We start from the raw sequence: 22,818 nt of genomic DNA, 5'->3' as shown, positions 1-22,818 counted from the left end.
CGCGCGGTTGTTATAATTCGTCGGATCAGTGCGCGACGTCGCGTATAGCTGCAATTCAAAACAATTCAAAACATGATTCAGTAACTTTTGATTTGAAATTGAGATCTTAGAATGCTGTGTTTCTCGGAATGTACAGCTGAAGCTTAGCTGAAACTTCATCAGATTAGTTGCTCAGTATCCTTCATTAGATTTTGAACTCTTTTGTTGCTTCAAACGAACAAAATGCACAAATTACAAATGATGGACTGTAGCTTTAAAAACCAAGACTTAGATATTATATTCTAGTTCAGTGAATGATGCACTTGGAAGCTAACTTAGGTGGGTTGGAATTAAGGAATGACCAGGCTGTGGTAAGAATAAGATTAAGAATTGAGGCTAGTGCATCTTTGACTAAAAAGTAGTTTTCCTTCCGGATACCTCCAAGATCACATTCCGCGAGGATGGTTTCGGCTCCTTCAACTTCTCCCTCCGCCTTTACCATGGCAACGATTACACCACACCCTACCAGCCTGTTGACTACCCTGTCCAGGTCGCCCTGGGTAACAAGCTCTACTTCGAGGTTCGAATTTGGAGTGAGCCTGGACTGGAGCTGTTTGTGCAGACGTGTCGCGCCACGCCTTCCTCCAACTCAGATGATTTCCATCGTTACACTTTCATCCAAGACGGGTGAGCTAATGGTTTATATGAGTAAATAAAATAGGGTCATGTGCATCCTTACAACTAGAGCATGTTCAGGATCACTCAGACAAACTACTTGTTCTTCTGCCGAGGTATTTCTACCAACAGAGTTAGTTTGTGGTATCAGGGAACGATTTTTGTGTGCTATATGTCTTTGAGTTCATGTATACTTAAATACATATAATCAACAAAAGTCACACACCGACAAGCACAATCATAGCCCCCCTTCCCCCACTGCCCCCCTTCCCCCACTTTCCCCCTTCACCCCTCCCCCCCCCCCACCCTTACAAAAATATCCCTTGGAGATTTCCCATGGGATCGCCATGGAGATTTCCCATGGGATAACCATGGAGAGTTCCAATGGGATCGCCATGGAGATTTCCCATGGGATTGCCATGCAGATTTCCCATGGGATAACCATGGAGATTTCTCATGGGATCGCTATGGAGATTTCCCATGGGATAACCGTGGAGCTTTTCCATGGGATCGCCATCGGGATTTCTCATGGTGGTCCATGAGGGTTTGAACCCATGTACCCATGGGTTTCCCATGTAGCAAGGGATTTTTCATATAGAATGTTTCCGATGGAATTTTTACTGTGAGGTTATTCCCATGGATAAAATGGTGTCCATGGGTCACCAAAGCAGGGTTTTTTAAGCTGTGAATGGTGTTCCCATGGGAAACCATGTTGTTTTAAGAGGCCACCATGATGTTGTTTAAAGATACCACCATGAGAATCCTTATAATTCCCAAGTGTTTCCCATTGGGTCCCATGGAGATCCAATGGCATCGCCATGGGACATTTTTGCTAGGGCCCCACACCCAGGAATCAACAATAGAAATCAAAAGGCTTCTATACATGTTTCTGAACAAAATGGATATCACCTCATTTTCAGAGTCTAGTTAAGTACAGGCATTTTGTTTTAGCTTTTTTTTTTAAATGTGGGCTAGGAAGTTGTGGTACCCTGTGCTTCCTTTGATTCTACTTATGAATCACAGAGAGAAACAATTATGACCTTCTTGATCTTTTGCCCAAAAGTGCAATTGACATTTAGAAGATCCTTTATTTTCAATTAAACTGTCACAGAGTCTTCAAGACCACCCATTTTGCTGTTCTTGTATCTAATTTTTATTGTGCAGGTGCGCTGAGGACAACACAGTGATGTTCCATCCATCAGACGACCCGGACGTAGAACGTTTTGAGATTGATGCCTTCACATTAGTAGATACCCTACCTCAGCCGGTGGTAGGTGTTACATTTCCTTGAGGTATAACAATTGTGCATGAACTATAGCGGGCGCTGTATAGCAATGCAGCTAGGTCACAAATGAAGAGTGCCTATGTTGTTTGACCTATACTGTGCATATGTTGTACTGAAGTAGAGTTGGAGTGGTTTTACCAATCAAATCTTGTAAGGCTGGGCACATAGAATGAAAACCTAATTAGGTATAAGAAAAATATGCATCAATTAAAGAGGGCGCTGTATAGCAAAGCAGCAGGGTCAAAAAATGAAGAGTGCCTATGTTGTTTGACCTGTACTGTGCATACATGTATGTCGTACTGTAGTAGAGTTGGAGTGGTTTTACATAGCAATCAAATCTAGTAATGCTGGGCACATAGAATGAAAACCTAATGGAGCAAGTTTCTTTGGAAGATTCAAAAGTAACTTGTTTGTTTTTTTTGCCAATATTCCTATATTAATGATTAAGTGCGCATACTATACTGTACATCTGTTGTACTGACAGATAGTGTGCAAAAAAGCAACAATCAGAGAAAAGAAAAGAAAAACATGTTAATAAAACTGCTTAATGTTTTTTTTCCTTTAACCCTCCCTTTGCTTAAGAGGTCACCAATGGTCAAAATTTTCTTCCTCACTTCCTGGCCTACTGTGTACAAACCAATGGGGGTCTTGACCAATATTGACCCAAGTAATAAGCAGGCAGACAATGCATGTTACCATAGGAGGGTTAATGCAATTAAAGCCTGACAATGTTTTCAATCTTACATTCCATTTGGGTCCCTAGATCCAGAAATACAATCCATTATTGAAAGGGTGAACATTTTACTGGGGACATTCTTATCCGTGATGTCACCAACTTCAATGCCTATCCAATGTCTATTCAATCATTTTAAACCCAGATTCAGCATGTCAAGGAGTTGATTGAGAAATAGTCGGGCTATAATGTTACATTATAAAATTTCATTGAAGAAAAAAAAACCAATCAGTTTTAATTGTTTGTTTTCTGAATTGTGCACTTTTTGCTACATATATACTTACAACAGAGATGGAATAAGTGGCTGGGCACATATAAGAAAAATCAAATAGAGCAAGTTTCATGTTGTTCTTTGGTTCATGGAGGATCCAAATTTTAAGTTAATTGAGTTTGTTACACTATGTTCTTATTCATAAATTCTCCCATTTACTCTGACATTGACCTGCAGTTGCATGTTAGTTACCACTGGTCAGCAAAAACATTTAGTAGCAGATGCATGATTTCAAAATCTCAGTGGGTTCAGATGTTAAAAGTCCAAGACCTTCAAGGGGGAACTGAGGACTGTAGTTGGTGCACATAGCGACAAATGACCATTTTCCAGCCGAATACTAGGGGCATAGGTGTTGTAGCTTAATGTCTAAAGTATCATCTAAATTCAAAAATCCGTTCTTTCCCTTATAGGTGTACGTCCATTGTGACATGGTTCTGTGTAACTCAACTGATGCATCCTCGCGCTGTGCCATCGGATGTCCAACTACAGCGTGTGTCAATAAAAACGCAGGATTCAAAGCGATTTTTTTCTGAGAAAATTATGCTACTGGTGTGCCTAATTTGATAAGGATTTGATTGTCCATAATGTCATCTTTGACAAGATTTTTGTTTGGTGGAATTTGGACTTTTGGTTCAAAAGTTAGGACAAGTTTTGTGAAGCCCTTTTGAAGCGGGTTGGTCTGATTCAATGACCTTAACACAACGACCAGTTATGTACATGTACAATGCATGTATGCATTGAAGACAATTAAACCAGAACAAAACTTTCTTTGAAACAACTGATGATAAGTATCACTTAAATTTAATAACTGGACTATCATTGTTTCAAAGCATCATGAATTATTGACTAATAACATTGATTGTGGACTAAAGGATTATGTAAGCCTAATCCTGCCACACATGTCCTTCTTTGTGATCCACAAATACTTTCACCTGTACTGAATTCAAACCTTTCATTAGGTATGTGTGATTTCACAAATCAGACCAGCTTCGAATTTATAACCCTTCTTCAATGTACTCTATCTCTGGACAGGATTGTCCAAATGAGATGGGATAAAAAGCATAGTGAAGAGAAGGAAAGGTACTTTGAAAAGAGGGTTAACATTATGATGAATACGGGTGGTTTATATTCTTAATATTTTTGTTTCTAATCCTGCGTTTTTATTGACACACGCTGTAGAAGCATGAACTTACTCTCTGGTGTGCACAGACGCCATGCCAGATCTGTGTCTGGTTCCGCGCTTATGCCATTACGCAGGGACCCATATCTGTGATAAAGGATGGGGAGGAAGGTAGGGAAAGGAGGAGGGTTGGCTATGTGACATGACTAGGCTGGGAGTGGGTGTAAGTGTTAGTCCAAAAGTTTTGGACTCTCACTACTGGGTGTTATAGTGCCAAATTGTAAGATAGTAAAACATGCAATATAAGAAAACAGCCTGCCACATGAAACAACTAGTCCACGACCCCTTAAGTACTGCATCAATTGACTGTGTCAACATAAAGATCTGGTACCTGGTCTTTTTCTACACATTCTCTATTTCTACACATAGTCAGGTAACCAGAGTTAAAGGGAAAATACAACATTTGCAAACATCAAAAAATAAAACTACCAAATCATTTTTGAAATACCTTGCTGGACTATTAGTGAATGACAGTGTAAAGCATCCTGAAAAATCATGGCACCTGGTATACTGTCATTTTCAAGAAAAGTGGTATTTTTGTATCAATTTCCAACGCTGATCGGCCAATCAGCATTCGAAAAAACTTGCCTTTTTTTCAAATACTGGCCCCAGTTGACCATCGCACTTGTTTGCAATCGATTACAGTCGACTCCCGTTATAACGAGCTCGGTCATAACGATAACCTGGATGTAACGAGCACATTCTGCCAGTCCCGATCAATTTGTGTACATTACTATGGGGAAATATTTGGTTATTACGTGCACGGACATAACGAGACTTCGGCTATTACGACGATTTTGGCTGACCCAATGCGAGGAAAAGCATTGTTCTCAAACCATTTACAACGACATCTTTTCAAAACTACGGGCATTGCAGCTTGTCAACGACAGACCTTTTGTCCCGAAACGGGTATCATGCTCCCGTCTTCCCATTCAAGCAACACACTTAAGCTTCACCCATCAATGTACCTTTGTAAAGACTTCAACCCAACGTTATTTCATCTCGCCGATCTTTATAAATAAATTCAATGGGACTGTGATAATCGGCGCAGTGGACCGCTGGTCTAGTCGCTAATCCCCCGCTGCGGTTTCCCTTAGCGTGACCAGGTTTGAAGTTTGCTTACGACTGCGGTACCACGTTTCTATATTATTACAAACTAACAATAGGGGGCGCTCAGGAGTTAAGTGTTAACATTGTAAGGAATAGCCTTTAGTACTACCGCCCGAACATCGGGTGCGTAATTGCTCCCTATTGTTGGCTTGTGGCTATAAAAAAAAAATACGAAGTAAAGAACACAGCATCACAAAACAAACGGCTCTTTTCAGAGCCACCACATCTTCCAAACAGAGATAATTCAGTCTGTCTTCAAAAAATAAAGTTTAAAACATACCGTGTTTCCCACCCCCAAAAAAGAATCCGAAGAATAAAAAAATAAAAATCTTAAACAAATTAAGAACCCCTCCGGCCCCGCCGAAAAAACAATCCCAATGAAAACAGGTTTCCAAGATCTTCAAACGCCCCACCACATATACATTGTACAAATTTTAATCCAAAATTATTACTTTTGTTTATTTATTATTATTATCTTAAAAGAATCCCTCCCGACAAATAATAATCACCAATTGCTGCGAAATTACACATTTAGACACTTAAACCCGGAAGTAATATTAGCGCCCTCTCTTGCCCGATTCCAGCAAATGCAAAACGAAAGCAAAATGTCACTTGGTACGAATGTGCGCTATAGTTAACCGAAATAATTACAATTTCAAAGAATCCCTTCAGAAACAATAATACCCAACTGTTCCAAAAAGTCAACAACCAAAAAGCATCTAAGGATCAGGAGTCATTAAAACCCGGAAGTAATGCATGTATTGGCGCCCTCTCTTGCCCGATTCCAGCAAATGCAAAATGAAAGCAAAATGTCACTCGGCACGATTTGTGCGAGTGACCTACTTGCCTGATTCTTCTCAGCGATGATGCCTTTTCCTCCGGATTCAGGTCCTCAAATATTGAACAATGTTCCCTCAAAGGTATTTTATTTATTTCATTTATTCATCACCATCAGTTAAATATTTAATATACATTATTAACAGACGTACATACCAACAAATGACCATCTTTTCATGTCTTCGGACGTGCGTTACACGATTAAAACACGCACGCACATGTACCGTACCTTGTGCACAACGAATGGGGAAAACTGCGCTCCGGTTTTAGCGAGGTTCCGGCTATAACGACAGTATTGTGAAAGTCCATCGGACCTCGTTATAACGGGAGCCGACTGTACACACCTATGAACGGGTACAAGCCAGCTACACTGGTTCCCTGATCTTACAATTCCCCAATGTATGTAAACTGCTCTGTTTCTTCTTAAATGGAGTCAGGGAACCAGACTACAGGAAAATGATTGTTTTTCTTGGTTTTTATAGCATTTTCGAACCCAAAACCTCAAAAAAGTCAGTGTAACTATATTTGCTATATATTTCCAACCCCCCAATTCCATCCATTTCTGAAAATTACAGCAAAAGCAAATGATGTATATTCCCTTTTATCATTAAAAAACAAAAACCAGTTGAACACGTATCAGTCTAGCCTTACCCTTTGGCTTCAAGATGAATTGAAATCACTGGGCTGCACTCTCAGGCGAAAACTGTTCATTCTCAGGTGCAAAGTTTCCTTTTAACTTCAATTGAGACCTTAAACTTGGCTGGTGAAATACTGAGAACCTATAGTCTTTGCCTCATAAGAATTTTGGAGAATTTTGTCAGCTAAAGAGTCAGTATGTAAGTCAGCCCTAGTTTATTTTGCATTTTTTTCTGCACTCAGGGTCCAAGTCTGGTGTAGTATATGCGGAGTAGTAGTGAGTGGGATAGGGAGGGGCAGAGAGATAGGGTGGGTGACATTTGGTAGGTTGGGATGGGGTTGGTGGGATGGGGTTGGTGGGGTGGGGTAGGCTGGGATGGGGCAGGGTGTAAGGTGAGAGTAGTGAGTCATTGGATGTGCTGCAGGGATGGATAGATTGGAAGGGTTAAGGGAGTGATTTGGTAGGGATGGGTAGGATTGATGTTGGTGGGTATGTTAGGGCAGGATATGTGTAGGTGGGAAGGGTAGTGTGCAATTAGACCGGGTGTGGTGGGCCGGATGGGATGGAGAGGAAGTTTTAGGGAGGATTAGGCAGGGACTGTAAGTGTTGTGGAGTAGGATATAATAGTTCAGATGGGTAGAATGGGACATGGTGTGGTGGGTTGGTATATATGGGGATAGAGAGGAAAATATAGGGAAGGAATGGGTATAGGGAGGAGTAGGGTACATGGTATAGGGTACATGGGATAAGATGGTATGCAGTGGGACTGTGTGCGTGGTGGACAGGGTGTGATTGAATGGAAGGTGGGGGATTAAATGGAAGGAAGAGAATGCGAATAGGAAGAATTAGAGTTGTTGTAGGGAATAGGGTGGTGGAATAGGGTACCATGGAGTGCATTGGGTGTGGTATGATTGGGATGTATGTAGTGAGAATGGAAGTTTGTTTCTGCATTCAATAGAGGACAGAAGGGCCCACAGTTCCTAAGAGGTCCCCTATTTGGATTCGTGTACAAAACATATGGGAGGTCTTCCTAAAATGTTAGGGTACAGACAAAAGAGGGACAATAGAGGGTCCCCGATTGCAGGCAAATACACACTTAGGTGTGTGATTTGTGTCTAATGTAATTGGGGTGGATATTCGGGGATGGTCAGGTTGGGATGGACAACGATGGGTGGGGTTTAAAGGATGTGCCAACAATTCAAAATATGTGCATTACTGTTGAATAGGTTGAGTCAGATATTGGCATTTTGTGTTAAGTTCCTGCTTAAAAAATATTAGCATTTGTACATGTTTGTTTGTTTCTCAGAAGGAAGTGAGATGTCGTCTGTTCAGTTGCCAATCCTTCTGACTACTGTCTGCCTATTGGTTGGCTGCGTGCTGGTACTCGGCACACTGATTGTCGTGATGCGTAAACGCACCCAACGCCTTCAATTGTACTCGCCACTGGCCACTGAAGAAAACTAGTTTACAGGAACTGTCTACTAGCCTGAGTTCATCAAAGGAAATCATTTATCCATATTTCTCAATTATATTTGAAGAAGATTTAAGAGAAATTCAGAACAATTTAAGTAAACGTTTATTATGCTGTTAGGCATGGGTGATATTCAATAGAATTTTTTTGTAATGCAGCACAATTATACACAGTGCAGTCCGTCAGTTCAGTTGTCCTTAATTTCAATATTAACACATTGTATTCAAATAAAAATAACTGGCTAATTAGAGTAGTAAGCATATATTTTGTCTTCAAGCTCATTTGGCAAAAACTAATCAGTTTCGATAATTGTGACTAAAAAGTTTTTAATTTAGTTTTTTCCCCAATTTTTCCTATTATTACCAGTAGGAATGTTGCTAATTGCCCGGAAATTAATGCATATGCCCTGCCGATTCGGTGCGAAAAAAACTAGCTCAAAATTGTTTATTTGAGTGACCCACGTACGCACCCTTAATGAAAATAAATGAAATTTGTTTCATCAGCAATGTTGCGGACATTTTTTTAGAAAGTTAACCAAAAAATTGCTGTTTCATAATTATGGTTTAACCATTAATTTGTCAAAAGCTTATTACTCACGGCCATCTCAGTGTCAATTGCTTAGCAATTAATAGATAAATAAAGAGTTGAGTTGATGTTGTTGCAAATGTCGTTTGAATGCTTTCTTTTGATTTTCTATGTTTAAATTTAAGAACATTTGTGTGTGTGTATTTTTCACGAATAAGTCGTTTCCTAGAGGGGGGCAAAGCACATTTTCCCCAAAAAATCCCTATACTTTTTCAGCATATTCTTTATTTATCATTTTCAAGGGTGGGCAAGAAAATCCCCCCCAACCCATTAAATTAACACCGATATGACTTCGCCCCTATTTTTTGCCTTTGTTACGCCTCCTTTTTGTATATTTTTTTTTGGCTTGCCCCCCCCCCGGGCTACCCCCCCCCCCCTTCCTCGCGACGCTCATGCATGTGTGTACCTGAACGCTAACCTTGCATTCATCCCCTCGGACTTGAATATATGTTTAATCCCCCCCCCCCCTTTCTTTTTATCTTGCCCAATTTCTGAATTCCCAGCCGGCCAGAAAATATCTTCCCAAATGTTTTGTTTTGTTTTCTTGCGAACTTCCCCCCCCCCCCCCTCCTTAAAAGAGTCATCCACCGCACTTCACTCGAAACAACGCTTAATTGCCTCAATTATTCGACATATGAGCACTGATCCTTATATAGTGATCAGTGCATATGCATGAGACTTTAGCACATGTAACCAGTCTATTTTGTGTACAGTAGGGGCACCGTCGATTACGTGCTTTCGGTTAATTAATATTAAAATACCATGTTAAAATTATAATCTTCAATTTTAAAGCCTGACATTTTTGAAAGTGCCGTTATATTTTTTATACTCTTAGTGAAACTTCAGTTTTACAATTAGTTTGGAGGTCTTCAGCTCTATAATAAACTAAGTTTTGGGCCGAGCCTAACTTTCCTATGCAACGTACTTCGCCATGGCCTAGCCGTGCGCGCATACGTGCGCACGTGCAAAACTTGCAAGCATCGGGCCTTTGCAGACGTACCGTAAGTTTCACTTTTGTCGTTCAGTTGTTGGCAGTGTTCAATTTGTGGACGCTACTTTTTGAGTTCATGTTATCTGAACATGCAGGACATTTCTTGAGTATCAAATGTGAATGAAATCCGTTGTTTTGAACGGATTTTTGTGGTTGGACTTATCGAGAAAGTTCTGCACATGAGTTCGTTCACGTACATGACGTACGTGAGCTGCTATTGTGACTCGACGACAATTTCGTGTATTGTGGATCCAATGGCTCTCTCTTGAGCGGAAAAGAATGTTGCATTCTGACGCCACTTTTTTCAATGAAGGTCAGACATCGAACAAATGTTGGTTATACATGAATCTGGGCCTGAAAAAAAAAATCCAGCTTTGTTGGAGAATACTTTGAAAATATACTCTAATCAACTCTCCATAGACTGTGTAAACAATCGAAGAAGTGGCGTCTGGATACTACATTCTGTCCCTTTTGTTTTGTTTTACAAAATAAAGAGTGTAGTTTAAATACAGGTGATTATTTTCCATTCCAACACCCAGTAAATATTGTTGAATACCCAGTTCCAGCCATTAAAAAGGGCTTAGTAAAATGAAGAACTAAATACCGGTACCCACTTTTCAATTGTGAATATCGCGTAGTACAGGCTAGCGATAACCCGCAATGTGTTTTGAATAGGGTCTTAACTTCCTCCGTCATTGTGATGCAAGCAAAATTTCTTGAAAAGTTGATTCCTCAATTTGAAATCGAAGCTTAGTTCGATTCCTTACCTCTAGACATGGGCGTCGCGAGGGGGGGGGGGGCAAAGGGGGCGCTTGCCCCCCCCCCCCCCCCGGAAAAGCAACAACAACAAAAAAGAGAAAAAAACAACAGAAAAGAGGCGCGAAGTCATAGTGATGTAAACTTAATCGTAATCCTTATCTTTAGGACACCTCTATTTTTACGAGTTCTGTTCAAAAACTGACTTTTGCAGGTGACTTTCCAGTACCAAAGTGACTTTTACAGGCTAAAGCAGTCTTGTTTCTTCAGATAAACTCATGTTAGTTGTAATTTTGAAAGCACTTTCAAAGAAAATGTGACTTTTCTACCTTTTTTTGCAGTTCACCATCTTGCTTTTTAAATATATTTTCTGTTTGTCATCGTCATCTTTAACCCCTCATATATCAAAGCCCTACCCTCTTTCTACAAAATTGAACCTGCTGATATTCAAGAAGGTGTCATTTGCATTGGTTGAAATGTGTCAAAAATATCAGAATGTCACTTTTGAGTGTCATTTAGACAGCTGTTTTGGTGAGTCCCTTAACTTTAGGACCCCCGTTCCTATACGGGGTCCTAAAGGTAAGGATTACCAATTTAATGAGTGGGGGGGGGGGACAAATGTCCCTGCCCCCTTTAAAACCTAGAAATCGAGAATATGTTGAGAAATACAGGAAATTTTTGGGGAAAATATATTTTGCCCCCCCCCCCTCTAGAAAACAATCCTGGCGACGCCCATGCCTCTAGACGTCTTGTCACTCTCATGGGGAAATTTGGAGAATTCGTCTAAATATGTCTGCAGGCATTTGTTTTCGAGGTCATGGGTCAGGCATCTTTGAACTTCTAGTTTTAATAAAATACAGGGACCGACACAAAAAGCTAAAAGGAAATGTGTTTCGTTTCCACTGACCTCGTACAACTAGCCCACGAAACCGTAATCATTTGACAATTGAATGATCAAGAGACAAATTCAGGATATACCGGAAACTGCTGCCTTATTTTTGTATTTCAAATACTTGAATTACTCAGCGATGTGCTGAATGATTGCAGTAATGTTTCGACTTCAATATAGGGCACCTGCTCTTCACGTCTGCATTTTCCAGCGAGTTTGGTGGGTTTTTTTCTTGGCTTTCAGCATGTGACTGCGGATCTCCATATTGTTGAGTAAATCTTTGAAGTCGCTCATGTCTCTTAGCAGAACCTTTAGTACTTCAGCGGTGGGAAAATGAATATTTTTTGTTGTTTATACATAGCTGTAATGCTAACCTTTTATTCTAAACAAGTTTTCACAATAGATCGTGCACCTGGGCAGGCTGACAGGGGTCATGGGGTCATTGTGCGAGACGCGCGTGTATAAGTTGCTACATACTTTCGTGGGCTTGGAAGACTCTCTTAATAAAGGCAAGAGAGAGGGCACTTGCTGGTTGTTGGACAGGAAACATTATAGGAAAACTGTTGTTTGGAGGAAAATAAAAGCGAGGAGCTGTTCCCTTGAAGTTGAACCAAGCTGCTGATACAACCCCTTGCTTTTCTTCCTCCACAGGATCAGGAGATTTAATTAGGCAGTCTTTGGCAGTGCGATGTTTTATTATAAACAACCACACAGCTGCTTCAGCACCAAAACGTTGCCAGAGTTTCGGATTTTTTTGTTGTGGTAAGTGTTGTGCTTTTGGTGATTCATTGTTGTTTCAGTTGTGAAATTCAATCAATGAGCAAACGAACTTAATGCACAAATAACTTCACTAAGCAATCTCGGGTTCATAATTAACAGTGACCTTCATAATGAAACAGGTGTGCCGTAAAATTAATCACAGCAACATCACTCTTTGTTGTAAAGAAAAGCATTGAACACTTCGATGTTAAAAAAGTGCACTTTAAAAAAATATAAGCAAATATCACAGTTGGAAATTTGGACACAATATTTCAATGTAAAATTACGTGGTTATTTTGTGAATCCTTGTCGTTTAATAGTTCCCTTGTCGATCATCATATTCTTAAATATTTTATTTTTTAGAAGTCGGCGTAATAGTGTCCATTGTCAAACTTTTTCTTGTACATGTAGTTGGGGTCCTTTTGTGACATGACTAGTTAGACTGCCAGCAATTAACAGTACGGTGCAAGGCTTATCCATTGTTATGTTCCTATAGAGTTCTTTAAAATGTGCTTTGGTCACTCAACCGTAACATAAGTGGACTAGGTATTGGCAAGGAATGACCATTGAATTTTCTTCCGACATCTCCCTTTACTGTAGTTCTTTGAATTGAGTTTCTTCTGTAATTTCGTCAGCCAAGCTGGGTATGTATGTACAGAACTACCTCGTATTTAGTACAGGACAGCACATTGTGGGAATGACCAAGGAATGGAGCATGGCCCGGATCCTAAGGTACGCTTTTTGTTTCATTAATTTGTCTGGTATTTTCTAATTGATTGGCTTTTGTGTGTAATTTATTTCTTTGTTCGGAGTTGGATTTACACTAGGCACGTAATGTGAGCTGATTACAATGCATATTGCCACGAATGCGGTGCTGAAATGTATTGACAAACAAATTCAAAATTAATGTAATAAACTGTGCATCTTTTGTATTTCTGTACAAGCTGATTGGATCACCGAAACTCAAGAGTAGTTTTAATAGTTACAATGTTGTATTTTGTTGTTGTTGTTGTTGTTGTTGTTGTTGTTGTTGTTGTTGTTGTTGTTGTTGTTTTTAGCTATTTTACAATTGAAAAGTCAGACTTTTAACGTGATTTTAGACAATGGGAATCAATAGTAATATTCAACAATTCCCCATAATATGTTTACAGTTGGTGTCAAACTGATTTGCTATCATAGTTAAGAGCAAAGTATTAGCTCCACACTGCATTCAAACAAACAGTAAAAGTGTCCAGACTATTTCGTGGGATCTGGCCAAACTACTTAGTGACTTATCTTTATATTCAAAATCAAGGGTGGCAAATATAACCACTTGTCTTCCGCACCCAATAATGATAATGATTGTGTCATCGCTGGTACACAAGCCCGATTGAAATGAAATACTTGCAACACTTGTCTGAACCATTTATATTTCAAGAGATATATGCATTGCAGAAGTGAACCGTTGACTGAAAGGTCGCATCACGTGACCACAACATTAACATTTGTAAACAAATTGTACATGGTCTATTGGTACGGATGTTCACTACACCTTGCCAATGTAGAAACAAGTCGAAGTCGCAAAAAAGCACACTGTGGATGCAGCTCGAAGATCAAGTTTATATGTTTATTAAACTATTATTATGAATGAAGAATCTTAGTATCAATACCAATGGACAACTATATGCTTAAATACATTAATACATTGAAACAAGCATAAGCTAACATAGATTCCTTTTTTTTTATTTGGAATGCCTGATTACATGCAGTAAATACCAAATCGGAAAGCCGTTTTGCCTTCGGAATGCATGTTCGTTTATGCAGAAACGAACGGATGGGAAGTTATATTTTGATTGGATCGAGATGAAACACTTGTTCTGACTTATAAATGTATAAATAATTAAATTTTGAATCTCAAACTTTGTATTCGGTTTCCATGTAATCGGTGGAAATCTTGCAAATATCGCACTGACCCCGCATTGAAGTTAGAAAATTCGCAACATTTCACGGCGATCGACTTAAAAGCATTCCTGGGGCTGTATATAAACGGTTTTCGAAAGAAGGTTCTTAAACAGTACATAACATGGTTAATTCAATGACTAATGAGCATGAAGCAGTTCACGTGCACCACAAAAACAACACCAAACCTATTCTACATCAATATGCTCTAATACAAAAATACCTCGTTAGTCTCCTGCTAGGATCAGGCTCGATGGCAAACACGCATTGACTAGAAAGCAATTATTTGGTTTACATTCTAAGAAATGAGACAGTATGCCTAAAAACGATGCCATAGTAACCCAAATAAGGATAAATTAACACAGTAACCCGTTCTTAAACTCTGTGTATACGATACAATATAATATTAACTATTAAGACCAAGTATGTTTCAACACATTACATGGTTATAAGAAACTAGTTACAAATTGCTTGTTTTAGAGTGTGCAGTTATACAAAGTTATCATGGTCCTGATTAAATTATATCTACCCAAGGATACTCATAAAAAAATGAATACATGTCCGTATGAAATAATGTTTGCCATAATGACGTTGTTACATTGTAACACCAGACCCAGCTTTGAGTCTGCCTTTCGCGAAACAAATATTTACAGAATACAGGGAAAGAATGTTGAAACTTGACGCCACTTTTTTTTCTGTATATATCATCTCACTAAAAGTCAGTCATTGCAAAACAGTTTAAAAGAGACATGAATCTGGGACTGAAAAAAAAAACATTTCCAATCTTGTTAGGAAATACTTCTTGACTCTCCGTAGTCTCTGTACACAACCGCTGAAGTTGCGTCTGGCTACTACATTCTTTCTCGATACAGTGACGCGATGCCGATCAAGTTTGATACGTGCACTTTTGGTTCAATTCATTCAGTCACGACACTACCGATGAAGCTGATATATGGAGCGTTTTTTAATTGCATTAACATTATCGGAGTAAACAATCTTAGCATTATCCATGGACAACTATATATGCTAAATACTTTGATACAACAAACATAAGCCAACACTTCCTTCTTTTTTAATTTACAATGCCTGATTTAATACTGGGTATGAATACAGCAAACAGCAATTTCGCCTTCGGAGTGCATGTTCGTTACATGCAGAAACGAGCAGATGGGAAGTTAAATTTTGATCGGGTCGGGATGGTACTCTTGTTTTGACTTATAAATGTATAAACAATTACATTTTGATTCTCGAACTTTTTATTCGATTTCCATTAAAACGGTGGAAATTTTGCAAAATTCATTAATATCATATTGACCCCGCATCGAAGTTAAAAAATACGCCAAATTTCACGGCGATTGACTTATAAGAATTCTTGGGCTGTATAAAAACGGTTTTCGAAAGAGGGTTCTTAAGCAGTACATAAAATGGTTAATTCAATGACTAATGAACATGAAGCAGTTCTCGTGCACCACAAATACAACACCAAATCTGTTTTACATCAATATGTTTGCAAAAATACTTAAAGCTAGTGCTCTAATACAAAAAAAATGTCTCGTTAGTCTAACTTCCGATCCTGCCAGGATCATGCTCAAAGGCAAAAACGCATCGACTAGAAAGCAATTAAACTTTTACAAATAAAAACGTAAACAATCACTCGGTCACTATCCCAAAATCCATTCTTCATTGTTAGAAATGAGACAATGTGCCTAAAACTATGTCATAGTAACCCAAATAAGGATAAGTTAACACAGTAACCCATTCTTAAACTCTGTGTATACGATACAATATTAACTATTAAGACCATGCAAAGTATACATCAACACATTACACGGTTATAAGAAACCAGTTGTCAATTGCTTCTTTTGGAGTGTGCAGTTACACAAAGTTATCATGGTCTTGATTAAATAATATCCACCCAAGGATACTCATAAAAAATTGAATACATGTCCGTATGAAATATTCTTTGCCATAATGACGTTATTACATTGCAACACCAGACCCAGCTTTGAGTCTGGCTTTCGCAAAACAAATATTTACCATGCAAGGAAAGAAGGTCACAACCTGCCGCCACTAATTCTTCAATAATCACCTCAATAAAGGTCAGTCTTTGCTAAAAATGATTAAAAGACAGGAATCTGGGACTGAAAAAAAACATTTCCAATTTTGTGAGGATATACTTCTAGACTGTCCACAGTCTTTGTACACAACCGCTGAAGTGGCGTCTGGTTACTACTTTCTTTCCGAGTGCAAAAAGATATTACCAAACTGTTCTTTTTTACCAAAAAAAAACGAAATGATGAAACTCTTGCCAAATTTAAGAACAAATCCTATTTTACGTTAGACTTTAAAACGCAATGTTTATAATCCATCATAAGGGTTTGTCAATTCATGATTCTCAATCCTACCGTATTACTCCTACCGTTCCTCGACAGAAAATAATTACACAATTAATTTGCAGCTTATATACTGGATATCATCCTTACCATTTGTGGACAATTAGTGATAATCTGCCTGTTATTTCGTTTCTTCAATGTTTCTATCAAAGATTTCTTTTTCACCAAAGCATCGATGCTTGGAAACGTGCCTAGGAAAGGCGTAAACTTAATGAAATAAATGGAAGGATGTGAATGTGGGCCATGAATGAAGATTACATGCAGATTAATACAAAATAACTGCGCATTTTTTTTAATTTAAGAGAAAATGCTGACTGATTCTGCCCAGTATTGATTTTGTTCTAAACCAAAACCCTTTATTGTTTATTGTCTGTGTTTTTTTAGTTTTAACTAAATTTTTCTACTAATGCAAAAGTAATTCACTTTTGAATTAGAACTCATACGAAAAATTTGTCCACAATCAAATATCGAGCAATTTTCTACCTATAATGTTGGAGCTGAGGAACGGATCCGGGCATCACAGCGAAACCCTTAAAATCTATTAAAGGGAAAATACAACATTTGCAAACATCAAAAAATAAAACTACCAAATCATTTTGAAATACCTTGCTGGACTGTTAGTGAATGACAGTGTAAAGCATCCTGTAAAATCATGGCACCTGGTATACTGTCATTTTCAAGAAAAGTGGTATTTTTGTATCAATTTCCAACGCTGATCGGCCGATCAGCGTTGGAAACAACTTGCTTTTTTTTTCTTCAAATACTGGCCCCAATTGACCATCGCACTTGTTTGCAATCGATTACAAACCTATAAACGGTTACGAGCCAGCTAGACTGGTTCCCTGACCTTAAAATTCCCCAATGTATGTTAACTGCTCTGTTTCTTCTTATATGGAGTCAGGGAACCAGACTACAGGAAAATGATCGTTTTTCTTGGTTTTTATAGCATTTTCGAACCCAAAACCTCAAAAAAGTCGGTGTGACTATATTTGCTACATATTTCCAACCCCCCAATTCCATCCACTTCTGAAAATTACAGCAAAAGCAAATGATGTATATTCCCTTTAAAATAATGATATTTTAACTGGGAGCCTAAGTTATTTTAAAGTGTTAAACCTATAAATTATGGCTATAATTTGGCAATTGGAAAACCGATAAAAAGGTTATTTTGATTTTCAAAACCTTTATTATAACAAAAACCCATATTTTTGAAGAGGGGCACCGTGAGGCTTGCGGATCCGTCTACAAAAGTTAACAAAATAAAAGCCTTTTAGAAGGAGGTAAACGCTAGAAAACATAAAATCACTAGTTAGCTGTTAAGATAGATGCACAAAATTTCGTAAAATGTGTGACGTCATCATGACGTCATCAAAAACGTGATTTCTTATTCACATGTAAGGGTATGTTCGATCGTTATGAAACTTGGTGGGTAGGTGGGTACAGATAACACTAAACAGCATTCAAAAACTGAAGAGACGTCATCATGACGTCATCTGATTTTTTATGAATTTTCAAATTTTAATATTTTCTTCAAATTTTGCAAACATTATATAAACTACGGTTCGATCGATTTTAAACCTGGCACGCACATCTAAAACTATCTGAAGATGTATGCCGAATTATGACGTCATCATAACGTCATCACGTGTCACATGACGTCATCCTAAAAGTACATATTTTAAGGCCCTATATCTACAGAACCGGAGGTCCAATTGCGTTTAAACTTGGTATGCAAGTATTCCGGGACGTGTTATAGACAAAAATTGCAGTGACGTCACGATGACGTCATCGTGTGATTTTATATAAATTATGCAATTTTTGGACCTTTTACTCAAATCTCATCAATGGAACATGGTAAATTCAATTTTTTTTGTGACATGTTTGTTAGGTGAAAGATGGATGCACAAAATTTCATAAAATTTGTGACGTCATCATGACGTCATCAAAAACGTGATTTGGTGATTCACATATAAGGGTATGTCCGATCGTTATGAGACTTGGTGGGTAGGTAGGTGTAGATAAAAGCATTCAAAAACAGAGGTGACGTCATCATAACGTCATCGTCTGAAGTTTTCAAATTTTATTATTTTCTTCAAATTTTGCAAAAATTACATAAAATAAAGTCCTGGCACACACTTAGACCACCATCTGAAGATTCAGGTCGAATCATGACGTCATCATGACGTCATCACGTGTCACTTGACATCATCCTAAAACTGCATATCTAGAGAACCTGAGGTCCGACTGGGTTCAATGTCGGTATGCATATATCCTAGAAAGTGTTATAGACAAAAATTGCAGTGACGTCACGATGACGTCATTATGTGATTTTTATAGGAATTATTCAATTTTTGGACCTTTTTCTCATATCTCATCAATGGAACGTGATTAATTCGAAATTCTTTTTGCAAAAGGTTTGTGAGGTCGTAGATAGATACAGAAAATTTAAAAAAATGTTCGCCATCATCATGACGACATGAAAATGTTTTTTTTTTTTTTTTTACATAGGATGGGCACTTTCTGTATAGAATACGCATGAACATGTTCATTCGACCTGGATAAAACTCCTTTACAGCAGTCATTAATAAAACCAAAACAGCTCAGTGTTTGTCCACAAACACATTTCTAGTTTCTCTTTGTTTCCCACTTTTTTTCTCATAGGATTACACGTGTTTTCGTTCTACAAGTCACTTTTGGCTATTTTCAAACCTGGCACACACTTAGACCACCATCTGAATATGTATGCCGAATCATGACGTCATCATGACGTCATCACGTGTCTAGTGACGTCATCCAAAAAGTGCATACTTTAAGGTCCTATATCTACATAACCAAAAGTCCGATTTGGTTTAAACTTGGTATGCAGATATTTCGGGACGTGTTATAGACAAAAATTGCAGTGACGTCACGATGACGTCATCATGTGACTTTATATGAATTATTCAATTTTTAGACCTTTTAGTCATATCTCATCAATGAAACGTGTAAAAGGTTTTTTAGGTCATATAGTAGATACAAAAATTCGTAAAATGTGTGACGTCTTCATGACGTCATACAAAACGTGATTTTTTTTATTTTCATATGAGGGCATGTCCGATCGTTATGAAACTTGGTGGGTAAGTAGGTATTTATATAAGCATTAAAATTCTTATGTGACCTCATCATTTGATTTTTTATTATTTTTTTAGTTTTAATATGCTCTTCTAATTACCAAAAATTACATAAAAAACAATCTGATCGATTTTAAACCTGGCTTACACTTAGACCACCATCTGGAGATTCAGGCAGAGTAGCGACGTCATCATGACGTCATCACGTGTCACGTGACCTCATCCTAAAAGTGCATAATTTAAGGCCGTATATCTACAGAACCGGAAATTCAATTGGGTTCAAACAGTTCAAACTGAACATGGTAAATTCGAAATCCTTTTTGTGAAAGGTTTGTTAGGTGAAAGAAAGATGCAAAAAAAAAATCGTAAAATATGTGACGTCATCATGACGTCATCAAAAACGTGATTTGGTCATTCACAAATAAGGATATGTCCGATCGTTATGAAACTTGTTGGGTAGGTAGGTAGGTATAGATAAAAGCATTCAAAATCTGAAGTGACGTCATCATGTGATTTTTGGTGATTTTTTCTCAAATTTTGATATTTTCTTCAAATTTTTCACAAATTTGACCTTTACGGTCCGATCTACTTCCAACCTGGAACACACTTATAAGACCACCATCTAAAGATTCAGGCATAATCATGACGTCATCATTACGTCATCGCGTGTCACATGACGTCATCCTAAAACTGTAGAGTTTAAGTCCCTGTAGCGTTCACTTTAAGTTACACTGCACTGCGCCTTTAACGCATCTTGTATATATGTTAGGTTCAGAGGTCAACCTTCACGCATTCAGTTTCGTTATCGTTATCGTTCTGTCACACACGCAATATTTACAGTGCTTTTCCTATAATTTCGCTTGAAAGTTACAAGCTAGAATCAACGCTATTCTTTACATGATTTTTTAAACATCGACAGAGCTATTCCAGTGAGCAATCCAAGTTTCTCTCGTGGATTTTTGTGAGTGTTTATTGACCGAACTTTGTGAGCGTTTTCACCACGTGAGTTGAAACCAACTCGCCCCGCATTCACGGCGCGGGCAGTCGCCCCGTTCGCGTTGCGTTGTGCATGGACTCGGCCCAGTTTTGGCTGTTTACATACTGCAACTTGGTGAGTCACTTAACTTGCAATAAACTCGGGAGTTAAAGTAGGACAGTACAACTAATTCCTACATTGGTGACCCAGACCTGAGCCGAACAACATGGAAACCAAATCTGACTCTGATCATGCTGATTCCAAACCGGGCACATCCAAAGGTGCTACTGCTAGTTCATCTCCATCTGCACCCACAACATCAGCTGCAGTGACTTTGAAGTTGCCTCCATTTTGGCCCAGTGACCCTGCCCTTTGGTTTGCGCAAGTGGAAGCGCAATTTCTAACCCGTAACATCACTCAGCAACACACCAAATTCGCATACGTGGTTGGTTCCTTGCAGCCAGAGTTTGCAACTGAAGTGAGGGACATCCTCATTTCACCCCCTGAGCATAATGCCTACGACAGCCTGAAGACCGCCCTCATCCGTCGAACCTCCGTATCAGAGCAGAAAAGACTGCACCAGTTGCTAATATCGGAGGAGCTGGGGGACCGCAAGCCTTCACAATTACTACGTCGTATGCGGCAGTTGTTAGGAGACAACACGCTCGAAGAAAACATCCTGAAACAACTGTTTCTTCAGAGATTATCGACCAACGCCCAACTTATCCTGGCATCAACATCTCAAACGACACCCATTGAGCAACTCGCAGAACTTGCAGACAAGATTGTTGAAGTTTCTGTCTCGCCTACTGTACATGTCGGGGCAGTTTCATCCAGCCAGCCTGGCAGTTCGTCGCCTCCAACAACCATGCCAAGTTCAGATATGCTCACACTACAAGCCAAAGTTGACCAGCTAACCCAACAAGTCAGCGCTCTCACATGCCAACTCTCCGGTCAGCCCCGTGGGAGATCGAGGAAGCGTGACACAACCCCACCCAATCGACGCCCATCTCGCAGTCGCAGCCCATCACACTCTGGCACTGACTGCTGGTATCACTGGCGATTCGGCGCTGATGCCAGAAGGTGTGTGTCCCCATGCAGCTTCAAACCCCGACAACAACAGGGAAACTCCGATGCCAGCGACTAAAGGCGACGAGTCTCCCTGGCACCGACACCAATAGTCGCCTATTCTTCATCACTGAACGCAAGACAGGGGCCCGGTTCCTGGTAGATACGGGAGCGGAAGTGAGCGTTTGGCCTCCATCGGCTGAGGATAAACGTCATGCCCAGTCTTCATCTATCAATCTTCAGGCGGTGAACAAATCTCCCATCAACACATATGGTGAGAAGTCACTCACTTTGGATGTCGGGTTGCGTCGAGTCTTCCGTTGGGTGTTCATTATCGCGGACCTGCCAAACCCAATAATTGGAGCAGATTTTCTCCAACACTTCGGACTGCTAGTCGACGTTCAGCGTCGCAAACTCATCGACTCCACTACAAGCCTCACCGTAGGTGGAATCGGTTCAGATGCCATTCCCATCAGTCCAACCGTTGCCAAGCTGAGTGAGTCGCCCTATGAAGTGATCCTCGGACAATTTCCAGAACTGACACGTCCGACTTACACTGCCAAGGACGTTAAGCACTCTATAACGCATCACATTGTGACTAAGGGTCCCCCAGTGTCAGCTCGCCCAAGACGCCTGGCTCCCGACAAGTTCATCACGGCGAAAGACGAGTTCAATCATATGCTTGATCTCGGCATCATCGAAGCTTCGGACGGTGCATGGTCGTCGCCTTTACATATGGTGGCCAAGAAGTCAGGTGACTGGAGGCCGTGCGGAGACTACCGTGCCCTCAACCGTGTTACAGTACCCGACCGCTATCCGATACCCCATCTGCATGACTTTACAGCCAATCTGGAGGGTAAACGCGTGTTCTCAAAGATCGACTTAGTACGCGCTTACCACCAAATTCCAGTCCATCCTGACGACATCCACAAGACCGCCATCACAACACCTTTCGGTCTGTTCCACTTCCTTCGCATGCCCTTCGGCCTGCGGAACGCCGCTCAGACTTTCCAACGATTCATCGACATGGTTACGCGAGACTTACCTTTCGTGTACGCCTACATCGATGACATCCTGGTCGCGAGTGAGACAGAGGAGGACCATCTTGAGTACTTGCGTCTTCTCTTCAGCAGACTTTCCGAATATGGCATTATCATCAACCCATCCAAATGCCA

The 22,818-nt window shown here is 39.6% G+C and overlaps 1 long non-coding RNA gene across 1 annotated transcript; it reads left to right on the top strand.

Annotated features, from left to right (window-relative positions):
* The first annotated feature begins 4,093 nt into the window (after window positions 1-4,093).
* On the top strand, window positions 4,094-8,843 carry LOC119733376. Its single transcript, XR_005271801.1, has 2 exons — window positions 4,094-4,234; window positions 8,014-8,843. It is a non-coding gene; the product is annotated as an uncharacterized LOC119733376 (long non-coding RNA).
* Window positions 8,844-22,818: the final 13,975 nt, after the last annotated feature.

This window comes from Patiria miniata, unplaced genomic scaffold, assembly GCF_015706575.1.
Source record: "Patiria miniata isolate m_02_andy unplaced genomic scaffold, ASM1570657v1 HiC_scaffold_25, whole genome shotgun sequence".
Classification (NCBI taxonomy): Eukaryota; Metazoa; Echinodermata; class Asteroidea; order Valvatida; family Asterinidae; genus Patiria; species Patiria miniata.
The sequence above is the reverse complement of the archived record's forward strand: the minus strand, read 5'-3'. Positions and strand labels throughout refer to the sequence as shown.